Here is a 25,231-nt window from a genome sequence, read left to right as displayed (position 1 = left end):
AATTGTGTTACAGGATGATAAGATTATGTACCTGCATTTCTGAATTTTATTATGTTCAGGAACTCATAGTATTATATAAGAGGTTCTCGAGCATAGTGTTAGAGCCAATGAAATATCTGTGAACCTTTAAAGCAGTTACTACATTGGGAAATTCTCAACTAGCACAACTTTTATATCATCGCAGTAGTGTGAAGTCTGTAGTTTATGCAAATGCTTTCTCAGAAAGATGTTTCTTCATTACCACTATAGACAGATTATTAATACCTAAGATCAAAGGTGGCTGTGCATTCAGTACATCCTGTAAGTAAAAAATTATACTGAGAAGTGCCAGTATATTTCACCTTCACTATATAGTTATTTAAGTGTTATATGAATCTGTGCATATCCTAGAAAGTTATTAACCTTTTTATTAGTTCCTTGTCAGGAACATGCAAACAACTAAAAATACATCATAAAGTTTCAGAAACACGGATGCAATTCAATCATCCTTTCGGCATCCCTCTGCCCTTCCACCCGATCTCTTCAGTGTATATCTCTCTCACCAGCAGGTAAGTGTAATTAATATGCAATCAACCATTATAAATAGTTTTAATTCTAATAATCAGGAGAGAAAATTTATGAACATACAATGATTATGTTTACACAACAAAATTTCTGAAGATAAATTATGAAGTTATTCACCATCTGTAACACATTGAAAAATCTTTCTGCTTGGAGTTTGGCCTGAATTTATGGACAGTTGAGGAATGCCATTATTTATCAACTGCTATCATCAGCATGAGCAAAATCTTCCCTATGATAGAGTATAATGGACTGAGTATCCCAAACTACAACCTTGTGGTAGACATAAAATTGAAATGATAAAATAATGGTCACTTGTACATCAATTTTAAACTTTTTTGAGAGTGCATAAAGACTACCACAAATCATGGTCTTTGCCGCATGGTGATGACTGGCATGTCTCTGTGACCCACATGTCATATTGTTAAGTGCAGCCATGAATATCCATGGAGAGGCAGATTAAAATATGGTTCGTGTAGAGAGGTAGCCAACGGCCTTGCCGCAGTGGTAACATCAGTTCCCATCAGATCACTGAAGTTAAGTGCTGTTGGGCTGGGATAGCATTTGGATGGGTGACTGTCCGGTTTGTCGAGATCTGCTGGCAAGTTTGTGAGGTAAATTGAGGAGCTACTTGATTGAGAAGTAGTGGCTCCAGTCTCGTAAACTGACATACAGCTGGGAGAGTGGTGTGCTGACCACATGCACCTTCATATCTGCATACAGTGATGCCTGTGGGCGAGGATGACACGGCAGCTGGTCGGTACTGTTGGGCCTTCATGGCCTGTTCGGGAGGAGTTTTATGTAGAGACGTGGCAACCATTTCTATAGTTACAGAGGCAACAGCCTGGATGATTGACAAATCTGGCCTTGTACTGCAAATACCTGAAAGCAAGGGGAAAGAAGGGCTGTTATATTTTCTGAGTAGATAAATCTCTTCTTTGTGGTTTAATTGTGATGGTACCTTCCTGAGTAAAATATTCTGGACGTAAACTAAGTCTGCCATTTGGATCTCTTGATGGGTACTACCTGAAGGATGTAGTCATCAGAAGAAACAAATCTGGTGCCATACAGATCAACATGTGGAATGTTAGAGCCTTAAAGTGGACACATAGGTTAGCTGTAGTGAAAAGACAAATGACATAGGTTAAAGTTAGATATAGTGGGAATTACTGAAGTATGACAGCAGGAAAAACTGAAATTCTGACTAGATGAATACAGAGTTTTCAGCACAACACAGGTATAGGTCTAAAAATGAATGCAATACGAATGGAGATATACTACTATGTACAGCACTGTGAACTGATCATCATAGTCAAGACAGACACATAGCTACTATCCACCACAGTACATGCGTAAAAACTTGTAATGGTAGTTGTAACCTAAAGTGACTTGTATTGATCTCGAGATTGATCTACACTTACAATAATCTCTCTACCATCTTATGTCACCTCCTGTCAGACCTAAATTTAATGCTTATTCAACATTTTTATTAGGGTTTTGAAAGAAGTTATGCAGAAAATTTCAACAGAGGCAGAAAAAGGGCAATGAAAGGTGCCTCTTAGTTGGCTCTTTCATTTCTTTTCAATATACTGTACTTCTGTTTTTGTGATTTGCAGTATTTTTTGCTACTAAATATGAGATCTTGCTGTAACCAGTTCCAACATATCAATTCAGATACTTTCGCAAATTTTTTGCTAAACAACCTCATTGGTAGCATGTCATTGAAGAGTTAACTGGCCATCAACAACAGGATTGCTTGGTGGTGGGCGATGCATGCTGGTGCGGGTTTTGAAGGAAGTCAATCATTGTTCCATTTGCTGTTACTTTAGTGTATAGTCTTCTGGAGCATTGAAAAGATTTGTCTGGTTCAGGAGCTTTTAGATGATGCAAGTTATTCTGATGAAGTCAATGTCATTTGAGGGAGAGCTATGTTATTGAACAGTCTGGAATAATTCTAGTAAGATCAATCCAATTTATATTCTGTGCTAAAATGCAGTCTACCAGGTGAAGTTAGCTGGGTCTGTTTATTAGTAGTGCTCCGCAAGCTGGTGTCCTTCTACATGCATATGCACAGTGCTTTTCGTGAAAACAGCAATTACCTAATTCATCGAAAACATTGTAATAGAATTTGACAGAAATAACAGTACAATAGGAGTAAACTTGGACTTATCAAAGGCATTTGATACTGTTGATCATGACATCTTTCTAGACAAACTAGAAGCTATAGGTATACAAGGAGTTGCATTAAAATGGTTTCAGTCATATCTTCACAGTAGAAAAAAGGTAATAGAAATTACCTCAGCAAACAATAAAAATGAAAACATTGTGTACAGATCGGTCTTGCAGACTGTACCAATTGGAGTACCTCAGGGAAGCATTTTGGACCTCTCTTATTTTGTATATGTATCAATAATATCAAGATCCCAATCAGTGGTATGCACATAACTTTGCTGATGACACAAATATTGTTGTAACAAACATGAGTAGGGTATTGCCAACATCTGAAACCAGAGTTTTGGAATACATACAAAACTGGTTTTGACTGAACAGTATAACCTTAAATGTTTCAAAAACTAATTATATACATTACAGGAAAACAAAGTCTCATCATGAAGTGAACCTTAAAATTCAAAATAAATGAAGTGAAAGGGTAGCTGCCACAAAATTCTTAGGTGTTCAAATTGATGAAAATTTAGACTGGAAAGCCCACATTCTCTACCTCACTAACAAGTTAAGCTCAGCTTGCTTTGCATTACACACAATAAGTACTGTGTCTAGTAGAGAGTGTAGCAGAACTGTCTACTTTGCTTACATCCATTCTTCTATCACCTATGGCCTAACCCTCTGGGGTCATAATAACCATCTTCTCCTTACAAAAACGAGCTGTTAGAATAATTTCAAACAGTAAAAGGCTAACACCTTCCAAACAGTTATTTCAACACCTAAATATTCTACCCTTACCATGCCTCTATATATAAAAAAACTGTTGTTAATATAAAAATGCACATTGATAATTATAAAACCAACTTAGATCTACATTCCTACAATACAAGAATGTGCAATGACATCCACATAAAAAGAGTAAACAAGGCTTTAACACGAAAACAAACCAACATTTAGGGTACTATTTTGTACAACAAACTTCCAACTCAGCTAAAGTAAATAAAAACATTGTCTACATTCAAGGAGGCAATATTTAAATTCTTAATGACCAACTACTGTTAGAGTACAAATTAATATCTGCAGTAACCTTGCAGCAAATAACTACTTTCATTTACTATATGTTAATAGTAACATAAATCAAATACTTGCTACAGCCTCAATGTTAATTTTCTGAACAAAAGTGTTAAATCAATTATTTACTTGCAATGTATTTCATGTAAAACACCACAAACAAAAGTGTTAAATCAATTATTTACTTCTAGTGAATTTCATGTAAAAGATCCTTCTCATACTTTATATTACAGTAATCAAAGTTGCATTCCCCAAAAATATTGTGATGATGTGTACAATGAATCATTGTATTATGTAGGAAACTGTTCAGCCGTATCTTATTTTTGTTAAATTATGTTCTTTGTTGAAATCCATACAATGTTGCTGGATGAATAAACTACTACTACTATTACCACCACTAGTACTACTACTACTACTATTAAGTTCTTGAAAGCTGGTTACTACATCATTTATAATTTCATTTAATTATGTACCAGTACAATATTACAAATTTGCAATATGAATTGTTCAAGAAGTATAGCGTTACTGTTGTGATGATTTTGGATGATGATTGTATTCAGTTTTAATGAGAAGTGTTGATTATGTTTTTGTTATGAGTGTGTATGTTGTGTTTATTGCCTTTCAAGTTTAATACAGCAGTATTAAAATCATGTGTTGTCTCTTTATTTATTAGATACATATTCTGTGGTATGCAAAGTGCAGTGAAATGTGCCACACTGCACCTTGTGTTATTGTAGAACTCCAGGACATCACTCCCCAAGTATTTTCATGAGCAAGCATTCAATCACAGCGTGGACTCTGTTCATTATTGTTATTATTATTATTATTATTATTATTATTATTATTATTATTATTATTAGCAAGTACAGCAATCTTTCTGAACGGTAGTTAGTTCTGAAAAAATGTATAAGGTAAGGCTGCACCAGCTGCTGTGTCACTGGACACTGGTATGAGATATGAGGTAGCATGGCAGCATGGTAGCATGCTGCGCTGAAGTGCTTCCATTATGTTGATGACAGAATTTCAGACTTCTGTTAAATTGTTTTTCGGCTAGTTAACTATCTTTTATTTATTTATTTATTTTTAATTAACATGTTCACAACAGGGGAAATACCCCAATACATTACCGCATGCTATAAGCGAAAGGCCTAAATGTGTGCACGCAATCTGTTGCTTTCACAGAACTCTTCATTCACGTTCTGTGTACTGTTTTAAGATATGGAAGCCTTTTTTCTCCCTTCTGTCACCCAGAATTTATGGAAGTGTATGCTGTATGATTATCATGTAGATGCATTTCAAGTGTTAGCACTTGAAAATTTTTCTTTTGCGTTACATATTTCATTCTGCATATCAATAAAATATCAGGCTGTATTTACCTAAGAGTGGTCGATGATTTTTACACAAATACACACATCTTTCAATATCTATTCTGAATAACTTCATAAACAATTACATAAATGACTAAGAAAGGCCAGTGCTGTCAGGGGCCCTTCGATTAGATCAGTAGGATGGGAGTCCATTACATGGCAACTCCTGCATTTGGCTGTGTGTCAGTGGGCTCTCAGTAAATGAAAACTGTGTCTGCAACTGGCCTATATCATGCTCTAATTGGTTGTTTGTGCAGCTGTCGGTGCCCTGATGGCTCAGCTACAATGTGTCTACCTAATCCTCTCATGTGAAAGACCCCTCCAGATTCCTTGTCTTGGCAAAGAAATTCCCAAAGTTAACTTTCCATGTTCATATAAAAACCATATTTCTACATCTACATTCAAATGCAGCCAACCACTGTATGGTGGAAGGTACTTTGTACAACTGCTAGTCAATGCATTTCATGTTCCTCTCATAAATGGAGCAAGGAAAAAATGAATGTCTGTATGTTTCTGTACAAGCCTTGATTTCTTGTATCTTGTCTTTGCAGTCATTATGTGATGGGGGACTGATGCCCTTAACTGTTTAGTCCCCCTTAAACATCCCAACAACGACCACCATTATGTGATGTGTATCTTGGTGGCAGTAGGAATGTTCTGCAGTTTTATCAGTAATGCTTTGAGAATGAATGAAAATATTTGAAATCAGTCACTGATAAAAATATGATTTGCATCTCTGACAGAAGCATTAATACATTACCAATACATTGATTTGCTGATCCTGATATCTCAATACCAGCACAGTGTTGGAATTATATATATTCTGCAGTCTGCCACTATTGCTGATTCTCTAAACTGGCTCAATAATGTTATACAAAAAGAACTTCTTCCGTCCAGAGATTCCTGTTTGAGTTCAAGGAGTATCTCTGCAATACTTGCATGTTGATCAAACCTACCAGCAACAAATGCAGTAACATGCCTCAGACTTGCTTCAGTGACTTCCTTTAATCCAGCCTGTTTGAATTCTCATACTCTTGAGCAGTACTCAAGAATTTGTCATTCTATTGTTTTCTACATGCAGTTTTTTTTTGTATATATATACTTTTATAGAATACTCCCAATAAACTGAAGTCAACTATTTGCCTTCCTTACAACTGACCTTGTGAACTCATTCCTTTCATGTTGCTTTGTAATGACACACCTAGATATTTAGTCAGTGGGATCATATCACTAATAATGTACTTGAACATCACAAGATTGTTTTTTACATTAACTTATATTTTCCCACTTTTAGAGAAGGCTGTTATTCATAATACTAAGTAGAAGTTGTGTCCAAGTCATCCTGCATCTTCCCACAGACACCCAAAGGTGATACATTGCTGTACACTACAGCCTTATCAGCAAACTGTCACAGACTGCTGCTCAGCCTATCAGCCAGACTGTTAAAATTTATAGAGAACAGGATTGGACCTGTCACACTTTCCTGAGACATTCCTGACTATTCCTCTATCTTCAATAAACACTCACCATCCAGGACAAAATGCTGAGTTCCATTCATTAAAATAGTCTTTGAGCCAACCACATATCTAAAAATGTATTCCATACGCCCAGACCTTCCTAAACAGTTTGTAGTGTGGCAGTGTGTATCAAACATTTTCCGGAAATCTAAAAATATAATCTGCTTGCTGCTCTTCATGAATGGTTCATAGGATATCATGTGAGAAAAGGACTATATGAATTTTGCATAGGTGATGCTTTTTAAATTTGTATTTATTTGTGAGTGAAGGAAATGTATTATGTTTGAACTTAAAATGTTCTCAAGAATTTGGTAGCAGATTGATGTTAAGGATATTGGTCTATAATTTTGTAGATATTTTCTTTCACTCTTCATAAATGTGGGAATCACCTGCACTTTTTTCTAGTCTCTTGGAACTTTGTGCTGAGTGAGAGATTCACAATAAATGGAAGCTAAGTAAGGGTCAAGTGCCTATGAGTACTCTGTGTAAAACCAAATTGAGATTCCATCTAAACCTGAAGACTCAAACTTTTCATATCCTGTAGCTGCCTTTCAGTGCTAGCAATACCTATTTGTATGACCTCCATTTGGGAGTTTGTGAGCAGTCAAACCATATTGTGTCTGTACAATCCCCCTGCATGCAAAATTTAACATTTCACCTTTCATTTTGCTGCCTTCTTTGGCCACACCAAACTGGCTTGAGAGTTTCTCCTCCCATTCCTCATGCAGCAATTGGGCTTTAATTAGAATCATCACGTTTGTCAGAGTTCATGGTATCTGCCATCTAGGCTCTGTCATTCCAACAAGAACGTCTCTCCCTATCTATACTCATTTCCTTTTCAAATGTTCTCTTCAATTTCATTGAAAATGTACCATAGGAGCTTGTCACATTCTGTGTACATAAAAAATAACATTCCTTCCCATGGTCACCAGTTATAGTGTAACAAACAATGAAGGTGCCTGTTTTGTCACTCTCAACATGTTGCACAATGCTGTTAGCTTTCAATGTATGCTTAAAATTTTCTGGCATAACAAACTGAATCTGGTCACCTTACTGGAATTCAATCTTGACCAATGGAAATTCAGTGATGCTCATGGAAGACAGATTTCTCGTGTCCATAAATTACGAGCTAGAGTAGGAGGAAAGATGGTAGGAGAAAATGGACTTTTCAAAAGGAACGATAGAAGGAGCAGCCTGGTAGAATTTTGAACAGAACACAATTTAATCTTTCCTAATGCTTGTTTTAGGAATCATGTAGGTAAGTAGTATATGTGGAAGTGACCTAATAATATGGAAGACAGAGATTTAGAAGCTATATTTTAAACTGAAAAACACTTGCAGTGGCAGATAAAATTTATTTGTTATGAATCGAAGATTAAAATGGAAGAAATTGCAGAATGATAGGAAACTAAGGAGATGGGTCCTGGATAAATCGTGAGAACGAGAGGATGTTCAGAATTTCAAAGGGATCACAAGGCATCAACTTAAAAAGGGTAAGAAATAGTGTAGAAGATGAATGGGTAGGTGTGGTAGAGGAGCAAATAAGTAAAAAGACAAAACATACCAGAAATCCTTGCATAACACATGAAATATGAATTTTACTGATGAAAGGAGAAAATGTAAAAGGGCAGTAAATGAAGCATGTGAAAGGAAATACAGGCTTCTGAAAAATAAGATTGACAAAAGATGCAAACTGAGAGTGCAAGATTGGCTAGAGGAAAAATGCAAATCTGTAGAAACCATGACTTTTTAAAAGGGCAAATAGGAGAATTAGACTGATCAAACAAAGTAGGCTAAATGGTGAATGAAAAGTATAAAAGTGCTATACACAGAGAGAAACTTGATGGCAATGTTATAAGAGGGGAGGAGCAAATGGATGACAATGGTTGGCACATGGAGCAGATGACAATGTCACAATTATTAGCATCATTTGGAAAATAAAACATGAAAAGAGTGATTCTCATGCACAGGGATTCGCAAAAATATGGGGGATAGAAGTGGAGGTGCGAGGGGGAGTGGCGACACATTATAACTGCCTTTTTTTTATATATGAATGAGTTGACCAGTTTTGAGACATGTTGTGCCACCAGAAATAAATGTTATAGGTTGAGAGGCATCAGCCTTGTGTGGGCCTCCTCCTCTCATTTTTAATTCAGTGTTTCACTGAATTAAAATCAAGTTTATGTGAATTTGTTTTTATGTGATACCAGGTTAATCTACGGGTAATGAGTAATTACTATGTTCATACATTACCGTAAAGAAGAAAAATGCATCACCATCAAAGGCTGTGTTCAGTGGTCTCAGGATATAATATGGGCCTACTGAGGGGTTGTGGTGTTAATGATTATCTTTCACAGTCAGTGACAATCAGATGGCACTCTGGAGTCATGTATTGTCTGTGCACCTCTGTTTTGACTCTGCTGGCAGTGACTGTACTGAATTTAAGAGGTGAATAGTGTTTACAGCTTCACCCCTTTGAATGGGGTCACACTGTAAACCTAAGGGTATCTGGAGGTATGTAGCAATTGACTGCTGCATATGTTGAGCACAGTGCATTTGTTGCTTTCAATAATGGTCTGTTTAACATTTCCACGTCCTAGACCAGATCCTGGATGTCCACATATTATGGACACACATCATGTCTGACATGCCGTGTGAGCAGCAGTGGATGACTGAGCATCATCCAGGGACGAAATTCAGGCATATATTGCACGTGAATTCATATGGGAAATGCTGAAGTGAGGAGTTACATGTTCACCAGGGCTTGCAAAAACCATTGTCTAACTGCAACAAAAGGCCCAAGATGCTTGGGACAGTCTAATAGAAGGTGATGATCATTTGCATGAGAGGACACATGCCAGCATTGCTGCCACACTGTGTACTGATGCAGGTGTTTGTGCACCTTTTACTGTGATGTATGTTTCATTTGGTGAGAGCTTATTATCATACACTCCTACAATGATGAATACCTGTCACCTCTCTTGCCCTTGTCCTTGAGGCTGTTTCATTTTTTCCTGGCTGTGTATGTAGTGTGTTCTTCAGTTTATTTTGTCTCCTTACCTTGTTCTTGCATTTAATGTAACATCAGTGCATGTGATAAAGATAGTGGGCTACCACTCATCAAAAGTTCTGTTGTCCAACACTGGTGGAAACTGAGGAATCTATGGCAGGATTCCTGTTTGGGAACCTGCTGGGCTGTGCCCATGGGACAGGGAAGCAAGCAATGTCTGGCTGAGCCACGTACTGGGGCACTGTGGCACCCAGTTGTATTTAAAAATGGGAGTGAATGTTGCACTGCCGCTGTTGTGCAGACTCACAACATAATATCTCTTCTGTAGAAACAGGTGCTGTACATTGCAAAGGTACTCTCTTTGTAATTACACTGAGGCATTATCAGTGCTCAGTCACCTAAAGGGATGCCAGAAAACTTTATTTCCTAAAAAATGTAATCCTCAGGATTGTGCCTGCAGAGTGATTTGGGGCAGGTACCATCTTTTCCAGAGTCTTGTGAAAGCAAGTGCTCCCTCTTGTGAATGCCAGTGGCTGTAGGAGGTTTTTTATGCACTTCAATTCATGTTTTTATGATAAAAAGTTTCTCTTCTGATAACCATTCTCGTTTGTTTCTGATAAGTGAATTTATTCATAATTGTGTTTTGTAGTCTGCCCTTGACTTGTGTAGCAGCTTCAATTTACTTGCAATAAACTTTTTTAGTCCATAATGTGTTTAGTGGTTTCTACTACCGCTGCAGAGTTGTTTTTATGGTATTTGTTTCAGTTCCTATCATCAGTCTACTAATTGATTTGATGCAGTCTACCATCAATTCCTGAATTCTTCTCATATGCTACTCTCTTCATTTCAGTATAGCTCTTGTTGGATCAGATCCAGTTTCTGCCTAGAGTTTTTCCCTTAACATCCCCATCTAATACCATGGAAGTTATTCCCTATGTCCTCATATACATCGTATCATTCTGATCCTTCTTCTTGTCAATATTTTCCATATGTTTCCTTCTTAGTCATTTTTCTATAGAACCTTCACAGTCCTTACCTTATCAGCCCTAATTTTCAACATTACTGTTTGGCAACAGACGTCAAATGACCATATTCTCTCTCATTTCCAGTTTTATTACAGTTCATGATTCAATATCAGACAATACTGTGCTTCAGATATCTACTCTCAGAAATTTTTCCCTCCAGTTACAGCCAGTGATTGATACGATGACACTTCTCTTGGCCAGGAACGCCCTCTTCAGCTGTGCTAATCTGTTTTTATGTCCTTTCTTTGTCTTTCATGTGTTATTTTCCTTGTGTGGTAGCAATAATCCACAACTTCTTCTACTTTGTTGTCCCCAGTTTTGATGTTAAGTTTATTGCTAATGTCATTTATGTCAGTCCTCATTACTTTTGCCTTGCTTCAATTTATTCTCAACCCATGTTCTGCACTCATTAGATGGTTCACGTCTTGTAATTCTTCTTCACTTTCATTGAGGATGTCAATGTCTCAGCAAATTTTGTTACTGATGTCTTTTCATCCTGAATTTAATTTCTGTCATTGATTCTTTGATATACAGATTGAATAGTAAGGGCAGAAGACTGCTTCCTTGTCCTACACCCTTCCTGATTTGATCACTTCATTGTCAGTCTTCCATTCCTATTGTCCCTCTTGGTTCTTGGGCATATTGTATACTACCCATCTTTCCCCAAAGTCTACTCCTGTTATTCTCAGTCTTCAAACATTTTTCACAATTTTTTGTTGTAAAATGCTTTTTCAGTATCAACAAAGCCTGTGAACATATTCCAATAGCAATGAATGAAACAGAATCAGAGTGTAGACAATTGGATTATCTCTAAGCCAGTGTGGTGATGGGTTAATTCAAGGTCCCCCTCCCTCTCCTCCCTCTCTTACACCTCCGACTCCACCCACCCATTTCCCTCCTCTAATCCAAGATGGCAGGTCTAGCACACTTGTGCTAGTTTGAAAACACAAAATAATAGATCTAACACTCATGCTTAATTATTTGTTTGTAGCCAATAATGCTTATTACTTATTTGTAACCAATAATGCTGTAGCAGGCAGTATCTTGAGCACTGAAGGAAGAAATGTCCACCAGTGTGTGCACTGAAAGATAGCTCTTGATGGAAGGGACGTTCCACATCATGCCATGCTATTGGGATTGGCTTCTAGTCATTCATTGAGGGTAGGGATAGCAGTGACCCTTGTACAACCAACTACAGATTCAGCACTCATTGGAATGAAGACACTTGGTGTCTGGTCTCTGAGGTCAAGCTTGGATCACTTCAGTGATTGGCAAGAAGGTTGAGAATACTATCCTTCCTTGCTGAATTTCAAATGAGATTCACAATCTGCAGAACTGATAGTTGTCTCATGATTCTCAGTTGAGTGAAAGGACTGAACTGTAGAAGTCTAAAGTTTGTGATGAACTAATGTGTGACTTACTGATGTAACAAGATAGGTTTGAGAATTGCAGGATGCCCCTAAGTGAATTAGCAGTCCACTACATGTTACACTCTATGTGGAACACAAAAAGAGTTTTCTAGATTAGATGACTCTGGTCCAAATAAAATTGGCTGTAGGAGACCCCAATCTACTAGTGCATGATCCAAAGGAATCCCTTCTGCATCTGCTTTGATGAGACTGTCAAAATGCAAGCAATAAATTGCCAAAAAGCCTTCACAACAAAGTGACAGAATTTGAAGCACTCATAAAAACTAGTGCACCTCACATAAAATTAAGTGTGAAATCTTGCTTGGACTCTAAATTCATAGCAGAAAGATTGTTGACAAAAGGGTAGGCCTTGAAAAATTGTTGCAATAAGACTCAGTAGTTAGAATGAGCATAAATATATCTGTAATTTGATTTTCCTATTGCTTACCATACTCATGCCAGATGTAACCCAAATCTGTATAGAAAACCTTATCTTGCTAGTATGTATGTTGCCTAATCATAATATTATCTTTAGAGGAGGCCTTATCCAACATTTGAGTGGAACAATTTCAGTTTTGTAAGTAGTGTGCATGACAAGACATCCCAGGAAATGCATGAAAAGACATTCTGTGAAACAATACTAAATATCTTCCCGCAATTTGTCCATGCATCTGCTGATGGCAACATGGTTGTTTGCTGAAATATTGTGCTCATTGAGTGCCGACATCTGGTCATTCAGCTGTGATTTATTTCATCATGAATTATGCCAAAAGATCACAATGTATTACCTATTTACATGCAAGGCTGGTTTAAGGCCCACCTAACGCAAGTTGAGAGGTGCAGTAGAGGTGCCCAAGTGCAAGTTTTGTATACAGTGTGTATCACAGGAAGTGGCAAAATCTGACACAGGAAAGTGTACAAGTGAAAAGGGGAACAGGGAGAGTGGGGACATGAAATTACTAGTCATTTATTTAGAAAAATTTTCTTGAACAGGCCATGTTTACATCTAAATTTGCCATGTTTAAGATTTTGCTAATTTATGCAAATTCTTCTTCCTTCCCCCCATGAACCATAGACCTTGCCATTGGTGGGGAGGCTTGCGTGCCTCAGCGATACAGATAGCCGTACCGTAGGTGCAACCACAGCAGAGGGGTATCTGTTGAGAGGCCAGACAAACGTGTGGTTCCTGAAGAGGGGCAGCAGCCTCTTCAGTAGTTGCAAGGGCAACAGTCTGGATGATTGACTGATCTAGCCTTGTAACAATAACCAAAACGGCCTTGCTGTGCTGGTACTGTGAACGGCTGAAAGCAAGGGGCCATAATTTTTCCCGGGGGCATGCAGCTTTACTGTATGATTAAATGATGATGGTGTCCTCTTGGGTAAAATATTCCGGAGGTAAAACAGTCCCCCATTCGGATCTCCAGGTGGGGACTACTCAAGAGGATGTCATTATCAGGAGAAAGAAAACTGGCGTTCTACAGATTGGAGCGTGGAATGTCAGATCCCTTAATCAGGCAGGTAGGTTAGAAAATTTAGAAAGGGAAATGAATAGATTAAAGTTAGATATAGTGGGAATTAGTGAAGTTTGGTGGCAGGAGGAACAGGACTTTTGGTCAGGTGAATACAGTGTTACAAACACAAAATCAAATAGAGGTAATACAGGAGTAGGTTTAATAATGAATAGGAAAATAGGAATGCTGGTAAGCGACTACAAACAGCATAGTGAACGCATTATTATGGCTAAGATAGATAAGAAGCCCACGCCTACTACAGTAGTACAAGTTTATATGCCAACTAGCTTTGCAGATGACAAAGAAATTGAGGAAATGTATGATGAAATAAAAGAAATTATTCAGATAGTGAAGGGTGACGAAAATTTAATAGTCATGGGTGGCTGGAATTCGAGTGTAGGAAAAGGGAGAGAAGGAAACGTAGTAGGTGGATATGGATTGGGGCTAAGAAATGAAAGAGGAAGCTGCCTGGTAGAAGTTTGCACAGAGCACAACTGAATCATAGCTAACACTTGGTTCAAGAATCATAAAAGAAGACTGTATACATGGAAGAAGCCTGGAGATACTAAAAGGTATGAGATAGATTATGTAATGGTAAGACAGAGATCTAGGAACCAGGTTTTAAATTGTGAGACATTTTCAGGGGCAGGTGTGGACTCTGACCACAATCTATTTGTTATGAACTGTAGATTAAAACTGAAGAAATTACAAAAAGGTGGGAATTTAAGGAGATGGGACCTGGATAAACTGACTAAACCAGAGGTTGTACAGAGTTTCACGGAGAGCATAAGGGAACAATTGACAGGAATGGGGGAAAGAAATACAGTAGAAGAAGAATGGGTAGTGAAGGCAGCAGAGGATCAAGTAGGTAAAAAGACGAGGGCTAGTAGAAATCCTTGGGTAACAGAAGAAATATTGAATTTAATTGATGAAAGGAATAAATATAAAAATGCAGTAAATGAAGCAGGCAAAAAGGAATACAAACGTCTCAAAAATGAGATCGATAGGAAGTGCAAAATGGCTAAGCAGGGGTGGCTAGAGGACAAATAAAAGGATGTAGAGGCTTATCACACTAGGAGTAAGATAGATACTGCCTACAGGAAAATTAAAGAGACCTTCGGAGATAAGAGAACCACTTGTATGAACATCAAGAGCTCAGATGGAAACCCAGCTCTAAGCAAAGAAAGGAAAGCAGAAAGGTGGAAGGTGTATATAGAGGGTCTGTACAAGGGCAATGTACTTGAGGACAATATTATGGAAATGGAAGAGGATGTAGATGAAGATGAAATGGAAGATACGATACTGCGTGAAGTGTTTGACAGAGCACTGAAAGACCTGAGTCAAAACAAGGCCCCAGGAGTAGAAAACATTCCATTGGAACTACTGACGGCCTTGGGAGAGCCAGTCCTGACAAAACTCTACCATCTGGTGAGCAAGATGTATGAAACAGCCGAAATACCCTCAGACTTCAAGAAGAATATAATAATTCCAATCCCAAAGAACGCAGGTGTTTACAGATGTGAAAATTACCGAACTATCAATTTAATAAGTCACAGCTGCAAAATACTAACGCAAATTCTTTACAGACGAATGGAAAAACTGGTAGAAGCCAACCATGGGGAAGATCAGTTTGGATTCCATAGAAATATTGGTACACGTGAGGCAATAGTGACCTTACGACATATCTTAGAAGAAAGATTAAGGAAAGGCAAACCTACGTTTCTAGCATTTGTGGACTTAGAGAAAGCTTTTGACAATGTTGACTGGAATACTCTCTTTCAAATTATAAAGGTAGCAGGGGTAAAATACAGGGAGTGAAAGACTATTTACAATTTGTACAGAAACCAGATTGCAGTTATAAGAGTCAAGGGACATGAAAGGGAAGCAGTGGTTGGGAAGGAAGTAAGACAGGGTTGTAGCCTCTCCCTGACATTATTCAATTTGTATATTGAGCAAGCAGTAAAGGAAACAAAAGAAAAATTCAGAGTAGGTATTAAAATCCATGGGGAAGAAATAAAAACTTTGAGGTTTGCTGATGACATTGTAATTCTGTCAGAGACAGCAAAAGACTTGGAAGAGCAGTTAAGGGAATTGACAGTATCTTGAAAGGAGGATATAGGATGAGCATAAAAAAAAGCAAAATGAGGATAATGGAATGTAGTTGAATTAAGTTGGGTGATGCTGAGGGAATTAGATTAGGAAATGAGACACTTAAAGTAGTAAAGGAGTTTTGCTATTTGGGGAGCAAAATAACTGATGATGGTCGAAGTAGAGAGGATATAAAATGTAGACTGGCAATGGCAAGGAAAGGGTTTCTGAAGAAGAGAAATTTGTTAACATCAAATGTAGATTTAAGTGTCAGGAAGTCATTTCTGAAAGCATTTGTATGAAGAGTAGCCATGTATGGAAGTGAAACATGGACGATAAATAGTTTGGACAAGAAGTGAATAGAAGCTTTTGAAATGTGGTGCTACAGAATAATGCTGAAGATTAGATGGGTAGATCACATAACTAATGGGGAAGTATTGGATAGGAATGGGGAGAAGAGAAGTTTGTGGCACAACTTGACGAGAAGAAGGGATCGGTTCGTAGGACATGAAGAGTCTACTGCTCCTCTTCGGGAACAATGATTTAGTTTGGCATGTCCACTGGCATTCCTCTGTTGCGGTTACATTTAATGATATAGCTGTCTGTATTATTGTAGCATGCAAGCCAACCCACACTGGCAAGGTCAGGGAATCATGGGTTAGAACATTGTTTAAGATGGATGATAATTAGTGAACTGTTTAATTTTGTTGGTGACCAGGTCTCTGTTATTACTTTATGTATTTATCTTTATTCATCCAAGCATTATCTTACAGTGATATATGATTTTTCATGGTAATACAGTGCACATCAGTAGATCAGAATATACAAGAAACAGCACACTTAATATAATAGGACAAATAATCTATGAGAATTGGACAGGGGTTCGGTCACAGCCTCAATAAAGGAATCATCCTGGCATTTACCTTAGTGATCTAGGTAAGCCTTGGAAAACCTAAATCAAGGTGGCTAGGCAGAGCACTCCATCCTCCAGAATCTGAATTCAGGGTCTTAACAACTGCACTGCCACATTCAGTAACTCTTTCTTGTATAATGATTCTTGATTCACACACAATTTGTAATACAGAACATAGTTTTGTTCTCCATTGCCAGCCACTGATGACTCCTGGACTATTTCTGGTAACTTCTAAAAACTATCAAACATAAATCTGCTTTCCTTTGTCTCACGCTCTAAGGACAACTGCTGATGACACCTGCACATTGGAGAAGTTGTTTGAATCATGCCTACGAAATGGACCACAGATTGTAGGACTGATGTCAGATTACTCCAACTACAACATAAATTTAGTATCAGATGGAAAAAAATGGAAATAAGAGTGCTGCAAGGCAGTATTCTAGGTCCCTTATTGTTCCTTGTCTACATAAATGACTTTCACACCTCAGATGGAGCACCAAAGACCGTACCATTCGGACATGACACTAGTGTGATAATAGGTAAACCAAAGCAAATGCTGCAAACAACTACTGATCAAGTAATACAGAATGTCCACACTTCGTTCAATGCAAACCAGCTGACATTAAATGCAAATAAAGCATATTATATGCAGTTTGGGAAAATATGTCAAAATGTAAAACTGTATCTGTTGTTGGGTGATGAGGTTATAGACAGAGTGTCATCAAGAAAATTGCTGGGGATTCATGTTGATGAAAATATAGATTTTAAAGAGCTTGTAATGAAACTTGTGCAGAAACTTAACTCAGCCTGGTTTGCTCTTAGAATTATTGCATATATCTGTACTGCAGAGGGTGCCAAGAAGAGATATCTTTGCTATTTCCATTCTCTTGCAACATATGGAATAATATTTTGGAGTTCCACCACTTGCCATATAAAACAAATTTTTCTGTTTCAAAAAATGGTTCAAATTGCTCTGAGCACCATGGGTCTTAACTTCTGAGGTCATCAGTCCCCTAGAACTTAGAGCTGTTTACACCTAACTAAACTGAGGACATAACACACAACAATGCCTGATGCAGGATTTAAACCTTCAACCGTTGTGGTCGCGTGGTTCCAGACTGTAGATCCTAGAACCGCTCGGCCACTCCGGCTGGCTTTCTGTTACTGAAGAGGGCTTTCTATATAATAACACAGAATCATCCGGAGATGCAATGCAAACCCTTATTCAACAAAATTGAACTTCTAACAATACCTACCTTATATTTATACAAATGTGGTTTATATGTTAGGGCTCACCTTGCAGATTTTCAGACAAATGCTGACTTGCATAACTACACTACTGGCTATTAAAATTGCTGCACCAAAAAGAAATGCAGATGATAAATAGATATTCATTGGACAAATATATTATACTAGAACTGACATGTGATTACATTTTCATACAATTTGGGTGAATAGATCCTAAGAAATCAGTAGCCAGAACAACCACCTCTGGCCAATGACTCTTGATACACCTGGGCATTGTGTCAAACAGAGCTTGGATGTCATGTATAGGTACAGCTGCCTGTGCAGCTTCAACACGATACCACAGTTCATCAAGAGTAGTGACTGGCATATTGTGATGAGCCAGTTGTTCGGTCACCATTGACCAGATGTTTTCAATTGGTGAGAGATCTGGAGAATGTGCTGCCCAGGGCAGCAGTCAAACATTTTCTGTATCCAGAAAGGCCCATACAGGACCTGCCACATGCGTTCATGCATATGCTGCTGAAATGTAGGGTTTCGCAGGGATTGAATGAAGAGTAGAGCCACAGGTCGTAACACATCTGAAATGTAACATCCACTGTTCAAAGTGCCGTCAATGCGAACAAAAGGTGACTGAGACGTGTAACCAATGACACCCCATACCAGCACGCCAGATGATATGTCAGTATGGCAATGATGAATACATGCTTCCAACGTGCGTTCACCACAATGTCGCCAAACACAGATGCGACCATCATGATGCTGTAAACAGAACCTGGATTTTTTGCCACTCGTGCATCCAGGTTCATCGTTGAGTACACCATCGCAGGCGCTCCTGTCTGTGATGCGGCATCAAGGGTAACCACAGCCATGGTCTCCGAGCTGATAGTCCATGCTGCTGCAAATGTCATCGAAGTGTTCGTGCAGATGGTTGTTATCTTGCGAACATCCCCATCCGTTGACTCAGGGATCGAGATGGCTGCACGATCCATTACAACCATGCGGATAAGATGAATGCCATCTCGACTGCTAGTGATACGAGGCCGTTGGGATCCAGCTCAGCATTCTGTATTACCCTCCTGAACCCACCGATTCCATATTCAGCGAAGAGTCATTGGATCTCATCCAACACGAGCACCAATGTCACGATACTATAAACCACAATCATGATAGGTTACAATCTGACCTTTATCGAAGTCAGGAACATGATGGTACACATTTCTCCTCCTTACATGAGGCATCACAACAACATTTCACCAGGCAACACCGGTCAACTGCTGTTTGTGTATGAGAAATCGGTTGGAAACTTTCCTCATGTCAGCAAGTTGTAGTTGTCGCCACCGGTGCCAAACTTTTGTGAATGCTCTGAAAAGCTAATCATTTGCGTATCACAGCTTCTTCTTCCTGTTGGTTAAATTTTGCATCTGTAGCACATCATCTTCATGGTGTAGCAATTTTAATTGCCAGTAGTGTACAATACTCGAAACAGCACAGCACTCCATACTCAGGAAACAAAAAGAAAACACACACAAAGGCGTGTGAGCCATATTGGTACAAATCTCTACAATATACTGCCAGCCAACATCAGGAAGTTAGAAGATGAAAACAGATTTACTGTAGAATTGAAAGAATTTCTACTTCAACAATGTTTTTACTTGGTAAATGACTATTTAGACCAATAAATAGTTCTGATAATGTTTACATTAAGGCAAAACTGAAAACACTGTCTTTCATCCCATAAAGTTTCTGTTAACTTTTCTGTATCTGATGGACAGCTGATGAGTGTGGTAAAATATTTACTGAATTATTGTATTGAGTTTAGGTGCTTCCTGTTTTAGGGAAGACAAAAGTAAAGCCTTAGGGACCCGCCCAGTTGGCCGTGCAGTCTATCGCACGGCTTTCCGAGCAGTTCCAAACTGAACAATCCATTGCCCTCACCCACCAATCCTTCACTAACACATCAACTCAGCCAATGAACACACTCATCAACTCCTATCCTTAATAAGAGTCCTCAATCTTTCCTCTCCCACATCCACAGCGGCTGTTCAGAGCATCCTCCTTCAGGCAAGCCGCAAATTAGAACAGCATGCCACCCTCCACCTCAAAAAACTATCCAATCTCCTGGTTTCCCACTTCTGGAAAGGCAATTCACTCACCCTTCACAACCTTTCGAGCAAACCTCAGCCTCCTCTCATTGCACACAGAACCAGTCTCTCCCATCTACTCAATCTCCCACTTCCAGCTCCACTCCCCCCAACACCTCAAAATTCTAGTCAACACAATCTGGAACCACAACACCCCAATTCAGTAGTTAACCTTTCCTCCAAACCCCTCTCCCAATCCAAAACCTCTGTCCTATCGAAAGGCCTCACCTTCAGCCCCACTCCCAGGTTCAACCAAACTGCCCTTGTCAAGGATTTACTGTCCTACACTCGTAGTCTCTGCTGGAAATATCACTTTGCCACGAAGAAGAATGATCCTAATCCTACTCCTAATGATCCAACTCCCCAAGACACTATCCAAATTGAACCCTGCATGGAACAGTTCCGTCCTCTGTCACAGCGGGACCCATCTCCTCTTCCTCAAAATCACCCTCTCCAAACCTTCCAGGAATTTCTGACTTCCAGTCTTGCCTCTCAATTCTTCTTAAAAAACCTTAATCCTACTTCCACCATCACCACTGCTGAAGCCCAGGCTATCCGTGATCTGAAGGCTGACCGATCCATCATCATTCTTCTGGCAGACAAGGGTTCCACCGCCGTCGTACTTGATCATCGGGAGTATGTGGCTGAGGGACTGCGTCAGCTTTCAGACTACACTACATACAAAGTTTTCCATGGTAATCCCATTCCTGATGTCCAGGTGGAGCTTCAAGGAATCCTCAGAACCTTAGGCCCCCTACAAAACCTTTCACCTGACTCTATCAACCTCCTGACCCCACTGACACCTCGCACCCCTACCTTCTACCTTCTTCCTGAAATTCACAAACCCAATCATCCCGGCCGCCCCATTGTAGCTGGTTACCAAGCCCCCGCAGAATGTATCTCTGCCTACATAGATCAACACTTTCAACCCATTACATGCAGTCTCCCATCCTTCATCAAAGACACCAACCACTTTATCAAACACCTGGAATCCTTACCCAGTCTGTTACCCCTGGAAACCATCCTTGTAACCATTGATGCCACTTCCTTATACACAAATATTCCAAATGTCCAGGGCCTCTCTGCGATGGATCACTTCCTTTCACGCCAGTCACCTGCCACCCTACCTAAAACCTCCTTCCTCATTACCTTAGCCAGCCTCATCCTGACCACAACTTCTTCATTTTCGAAGGCCAGACATAACAACAATTAAAGGGAACAGCCATGGGTACCAGGATGGCCCCCTCGTATGCCAACCTATTTATGGGTCGCTTAGGGGAAGCCTTCTTGGTTACCCAGGCCTGCCAACCCAAAGTTTGGTACAGATTTATTGATGACATTTTCATGATCTGGACTCACAGTGAAGGAGAACTCCAGAATTTCCTCTCCAACCTCAACTCCTTCAGATTCACCTGTCGTACTCCAAATCCCATCCCACTTTCCTTGACATTGACCTCTATCTGTCCAATGGCCAGCTTCACACGTCTGTCCACATCAAACCCACCAACAAGCAACAGTACCTCCATTATGACAGCTGCCACCCATTCCACATCAAATGGTCCCTTCCCTACAGCCTACGTCTTCGTGGCAAACGAATCTGCTCCATTCCGCAATCCCTGAACCATTACACCAACAACCTGAAAACAGCTTTCGCATCCCACAACTACCTTCCCAACCTGGTACAGAAGCATATAACCAGAGCCACTTCCTCATCCCCTCAAACCCAGAACCTCCCACAGACGAACTCCAAAAGTGCCCCACTCATGACAGGATACTTTCTGGGACTGGATCAGACTCTGAATGTGGCTATCCAGCAGGGATACGACTTTCTCAAATCCTGCCCTGAAATGTGATCCATCCTTCATGAAATCCTCCCCACTCCACCAAGAGTGTCTTTCTTCCATCCACCTAACCTTCGTAACCTCTTAGTTCATCTCCATGAAATACCCTAACCACTTTCACTACCCTCTGGCTCCTACCCTTGTAACTGCTCCCAGTGTAAAACCTGTCCCATGCACCCTCCCACCACCACCTACTCCAGTCCTGTAACCCGGAAAGTGTACACGATCAAAGGCAGAGCCACGTGTGAAAGCACCCACGTGATTTACCAACTGACCTGCCTACACTGTGAAGCTTTCCATGTGGGAATGACCAGCAACAAACTGTCCATTTGCATGAATGGACACAGGCAGACAGTGTTTGTTGGTAATGAGGATCACCCTGTGGCTAAACATGCCTTGGTGCATGGCCAGCACATCTTCGCACAGTGTTACACTGTCCGGGTTATCTGGATACTTCCCACTAACACCAACCTGTCAGAACTCCAGAGATGGGAACTTGCCCTTCAATATATCCTCTCTTCTCGTTATCCACCATTCCTCAACCTCCGCTAATTTCAAGTTGCCGCCATTCATACCTCACCTGTCTTTCAACAACATCATGTGTGTGTGTGTGCCAGTGTATACCAGCCCTTTTTTCCCCCTAAGGTAAGTCTTTCTGCTCCCGGAATTGGAATGACTCCTTACCCTCTCCCTTAAAACCCACATCCTTTCGTTTTTCCCTCTCCTTCCCTCTTTCCTGATGAAGCAACCGTTGGTTGTGAAAGCTTGAATTTTGTGTGTATGCTTGTGTTTGTTAACCTGCCAGCGCTTTTGTTTGGTAAGTCACATCATCTTTGTATATATATATATATATATATATATATATATATATATATATATATATATATATATATATATATATATATATATATATATATATAAAATAGAAAGAAACTTCCACATGGGAAAAATATATTAAAAACAAAGATTCCAAGACTTACCAAGCGGGAAAGCGCTGGCAGACAGGCACATGAACAAAACACACAAACACACACACAGAATTACGAGCTTTCGCAACTGGCAGTTGCTTCGTCAGGAAAGAGGGAAGGAGAGGGAAAAATGAAAGGATGTGGGTTTTAAGGGAGAGGGTAAGGAGTCATTCCCATCCAAACACACACACAGAATTACGAGCTTTCGCAACTGGCAGTTGCTTCGTCAGGAAAGAGGGAAGGAGAGGGAAAAATGAAAGGATGTGGGTTTTAAGGGAGAGGGTAAGGAGTCATTCCCATCCCGGGAGTTGAAAGACTTACCTTAGGAGGACACACACATACACACACACACGCATATCCATCCATATATACACAGACACAAGCAGATATATTTAAAGAGGCCTTTAAATATGTTATTGCAAAGTGTCTTTATGAGCTTTTCATCTTAGATTCGCTTCATGTATCTTATTTTACATTCATTTTCTTCCTCTTGATCAAACATTTCCTCATCTCCTCCTACTGGTAACTTGGATAAAGCATCAGCTACTAAATTTTCTGACCCCTTAATATTCTCAGTTTCATAGTCAAACTGTTACATGAACATTTCCCACCTGGTTAATCTACTGTGATATAGTCTACACTCCTGTAAGTAACTTAAAGCTTTGTGGTCTGAATACACTTTTATTTGTACCCTATCAGGTATGTTTTAAATTTTGCAAATGCCCTGTGTACTGCGAGTAATTCTTTTTCTGTGACTGTGTAAGTTCTCTCATGTTTAAGTAACATTCTACTGGCAAATGCAGTAGTACAATGAAGATTATTTCCATTCACAACTTTCTCCTGAAATAGTTCTGCTCCTAGTCCATAATCACTACTGTTAGTGTGAAGACAAAATGGCAAACTAAAATCTGGTCTGTGTAAAAGACTGTTCTTACAAAGTAAAGTTCATTCTTAATTCTATCGAATGCTTTCTGACACACTTCAGACCCATTCCATGTAACATTTTTTCTAAGTAAGTTGCTTAAACATGTTACATTAAGACATTGTCTATTTATATATTTTCGATAGATCAACAGATTCAGTAGAAAGATTTAAATTGTTTTCGGTTTCTAGGAGATGGAAAGTTTACGATACATTTTACTTTCTCAGGATCTGCACTTATCCCTTCCTTAGTCATCACATGACCAAAAAATTTGAGTTCTCACACACCAAATTTACATTTTTCTGGTTTTAATGTCATTCTCTTTCTTCTGAGTTTCTCACACACCTTTTTCAATAACTTCAGTTGTTCCTCCCAACTTTGATTTGACACTAATATATCATCTACATAAATGGTTAATTCTGACACAACTTCTTGGCCAAGTACATAGTTTAGTGCCCTTATAAACTGTGCAACTAATGAGTTTAATCCAAAAGGCACTACACAATATTGGTAACATTTGCCATTGTATAAGAAAGCAGTATACTTTCTAGAACTAATTGCAAAAGGTACTTAATGAAAACCTGAAGTTAGGTCAGGGCTTGACATAATTAAGATATTTTTAAATTTGTGTAACAACTCATCGATGTTCTCTGGGTGGTCAGTTTCTCAGTATAAACATGTGTTTAACTGTCTGGAATCTAGTGCTAATCTGACTTGCCCATTAGGTTTATTTACAATGACCAAGGGATTATTATAAGGGCTTATACTCCTCTCAATGACTTCACACACTTCCATCTTTTGTAATTCTTTCTCCACTGCTGCCCTTTTTGAGATTGGAATACTGTACTGTTTTGTAAAGAAAGGTTCATATGGCTTCAACTGCAAAGTACATTGGTATCCAATTACTTGGCTTCAACTGCAAAGTACATTGGTATCCAATTACTTTAACTGGTATATTGCTAAATACATCACTATATTCCCACAACAATAATATCAAATCTTGTTTTTGGTTCTCAGTTAGTTCTCTATCTTTGGCTACTTTTTCATTTACCAAGTTTTCAAACTCTCTCTGATCTGTATCAAAATCTGTGACATAGCTTTCAATGTACTTACCTTCTTTTGTAAATTCAATACTGTTCACAGTCTTATTCATGCACGACACATTTGATGTGAGAAGTTTTGTACTGATGACTTCACCACTTGGTAGAGTCATCATTAATTTGTGTCCTACCCAATCAAATGCTGCACTTACTTTTTTTTTATCCAAGACATGCCTAGGATAAAATCCTCTGTGAGATCAGGAATGACAAGACACCCCTGTGACCATGATACTCCTTCAATTTCAAAAGTAATAAAAGCCTGACTCCTTATTGATTTACTGTGCTTCCCAGTAGCACCTCTTATTTTAATTCCTACTACAGGTGACTCAACATAATCCTTATTAGTTTTCAGTTTTTTACTTAATGATTCTGATAT

General features: G+C 39.1%; 1 protein-coding gene across 1 annotated transcript in view; it reads left to right on the top strand.

Moving 5' to 3' along the window:
* The first annotated feature begins 501 nt into the window (after window positions 1–501).
* LOC126277674 (carboxypeptidase B-like) overlaps window positions 502–25,231 on the top strand; it is a 318,726-nt gene continuing 293,996 nt past the window's right edge. The window contains exon 1 of the mRNA XM_049977382.1: window positions 502–548. The gene's annotated coding sequence lies outside the window, so the exon portion shown is untranslated. The remainder of the gene's footprint in view (window positions 549–25,231) is intronic.

The sequence above is a fragment of the Schistocerca gregaria genome, chromosome 1 (assembly GCF_023897955.1).
Source record: "Schistocerca gregaria isolate iqSchGreg1 chromosome 1, iqSchGreg1.2, whole genome shotgun sequence".
In the NCBI taxonomy this organism is placed as follows: domain Eukaryota; kingdom Metazoa; phylum Arthropoda; class Insecta; order Orthoptera; family Acrididae; genus Schistocerca; species Schistocerca gregaria.
The sequence above is the reverse complement of the archived record's forward strand: the minus strand, read 5'-3'. Positions and strand labels throughout refer to the sequence as shown.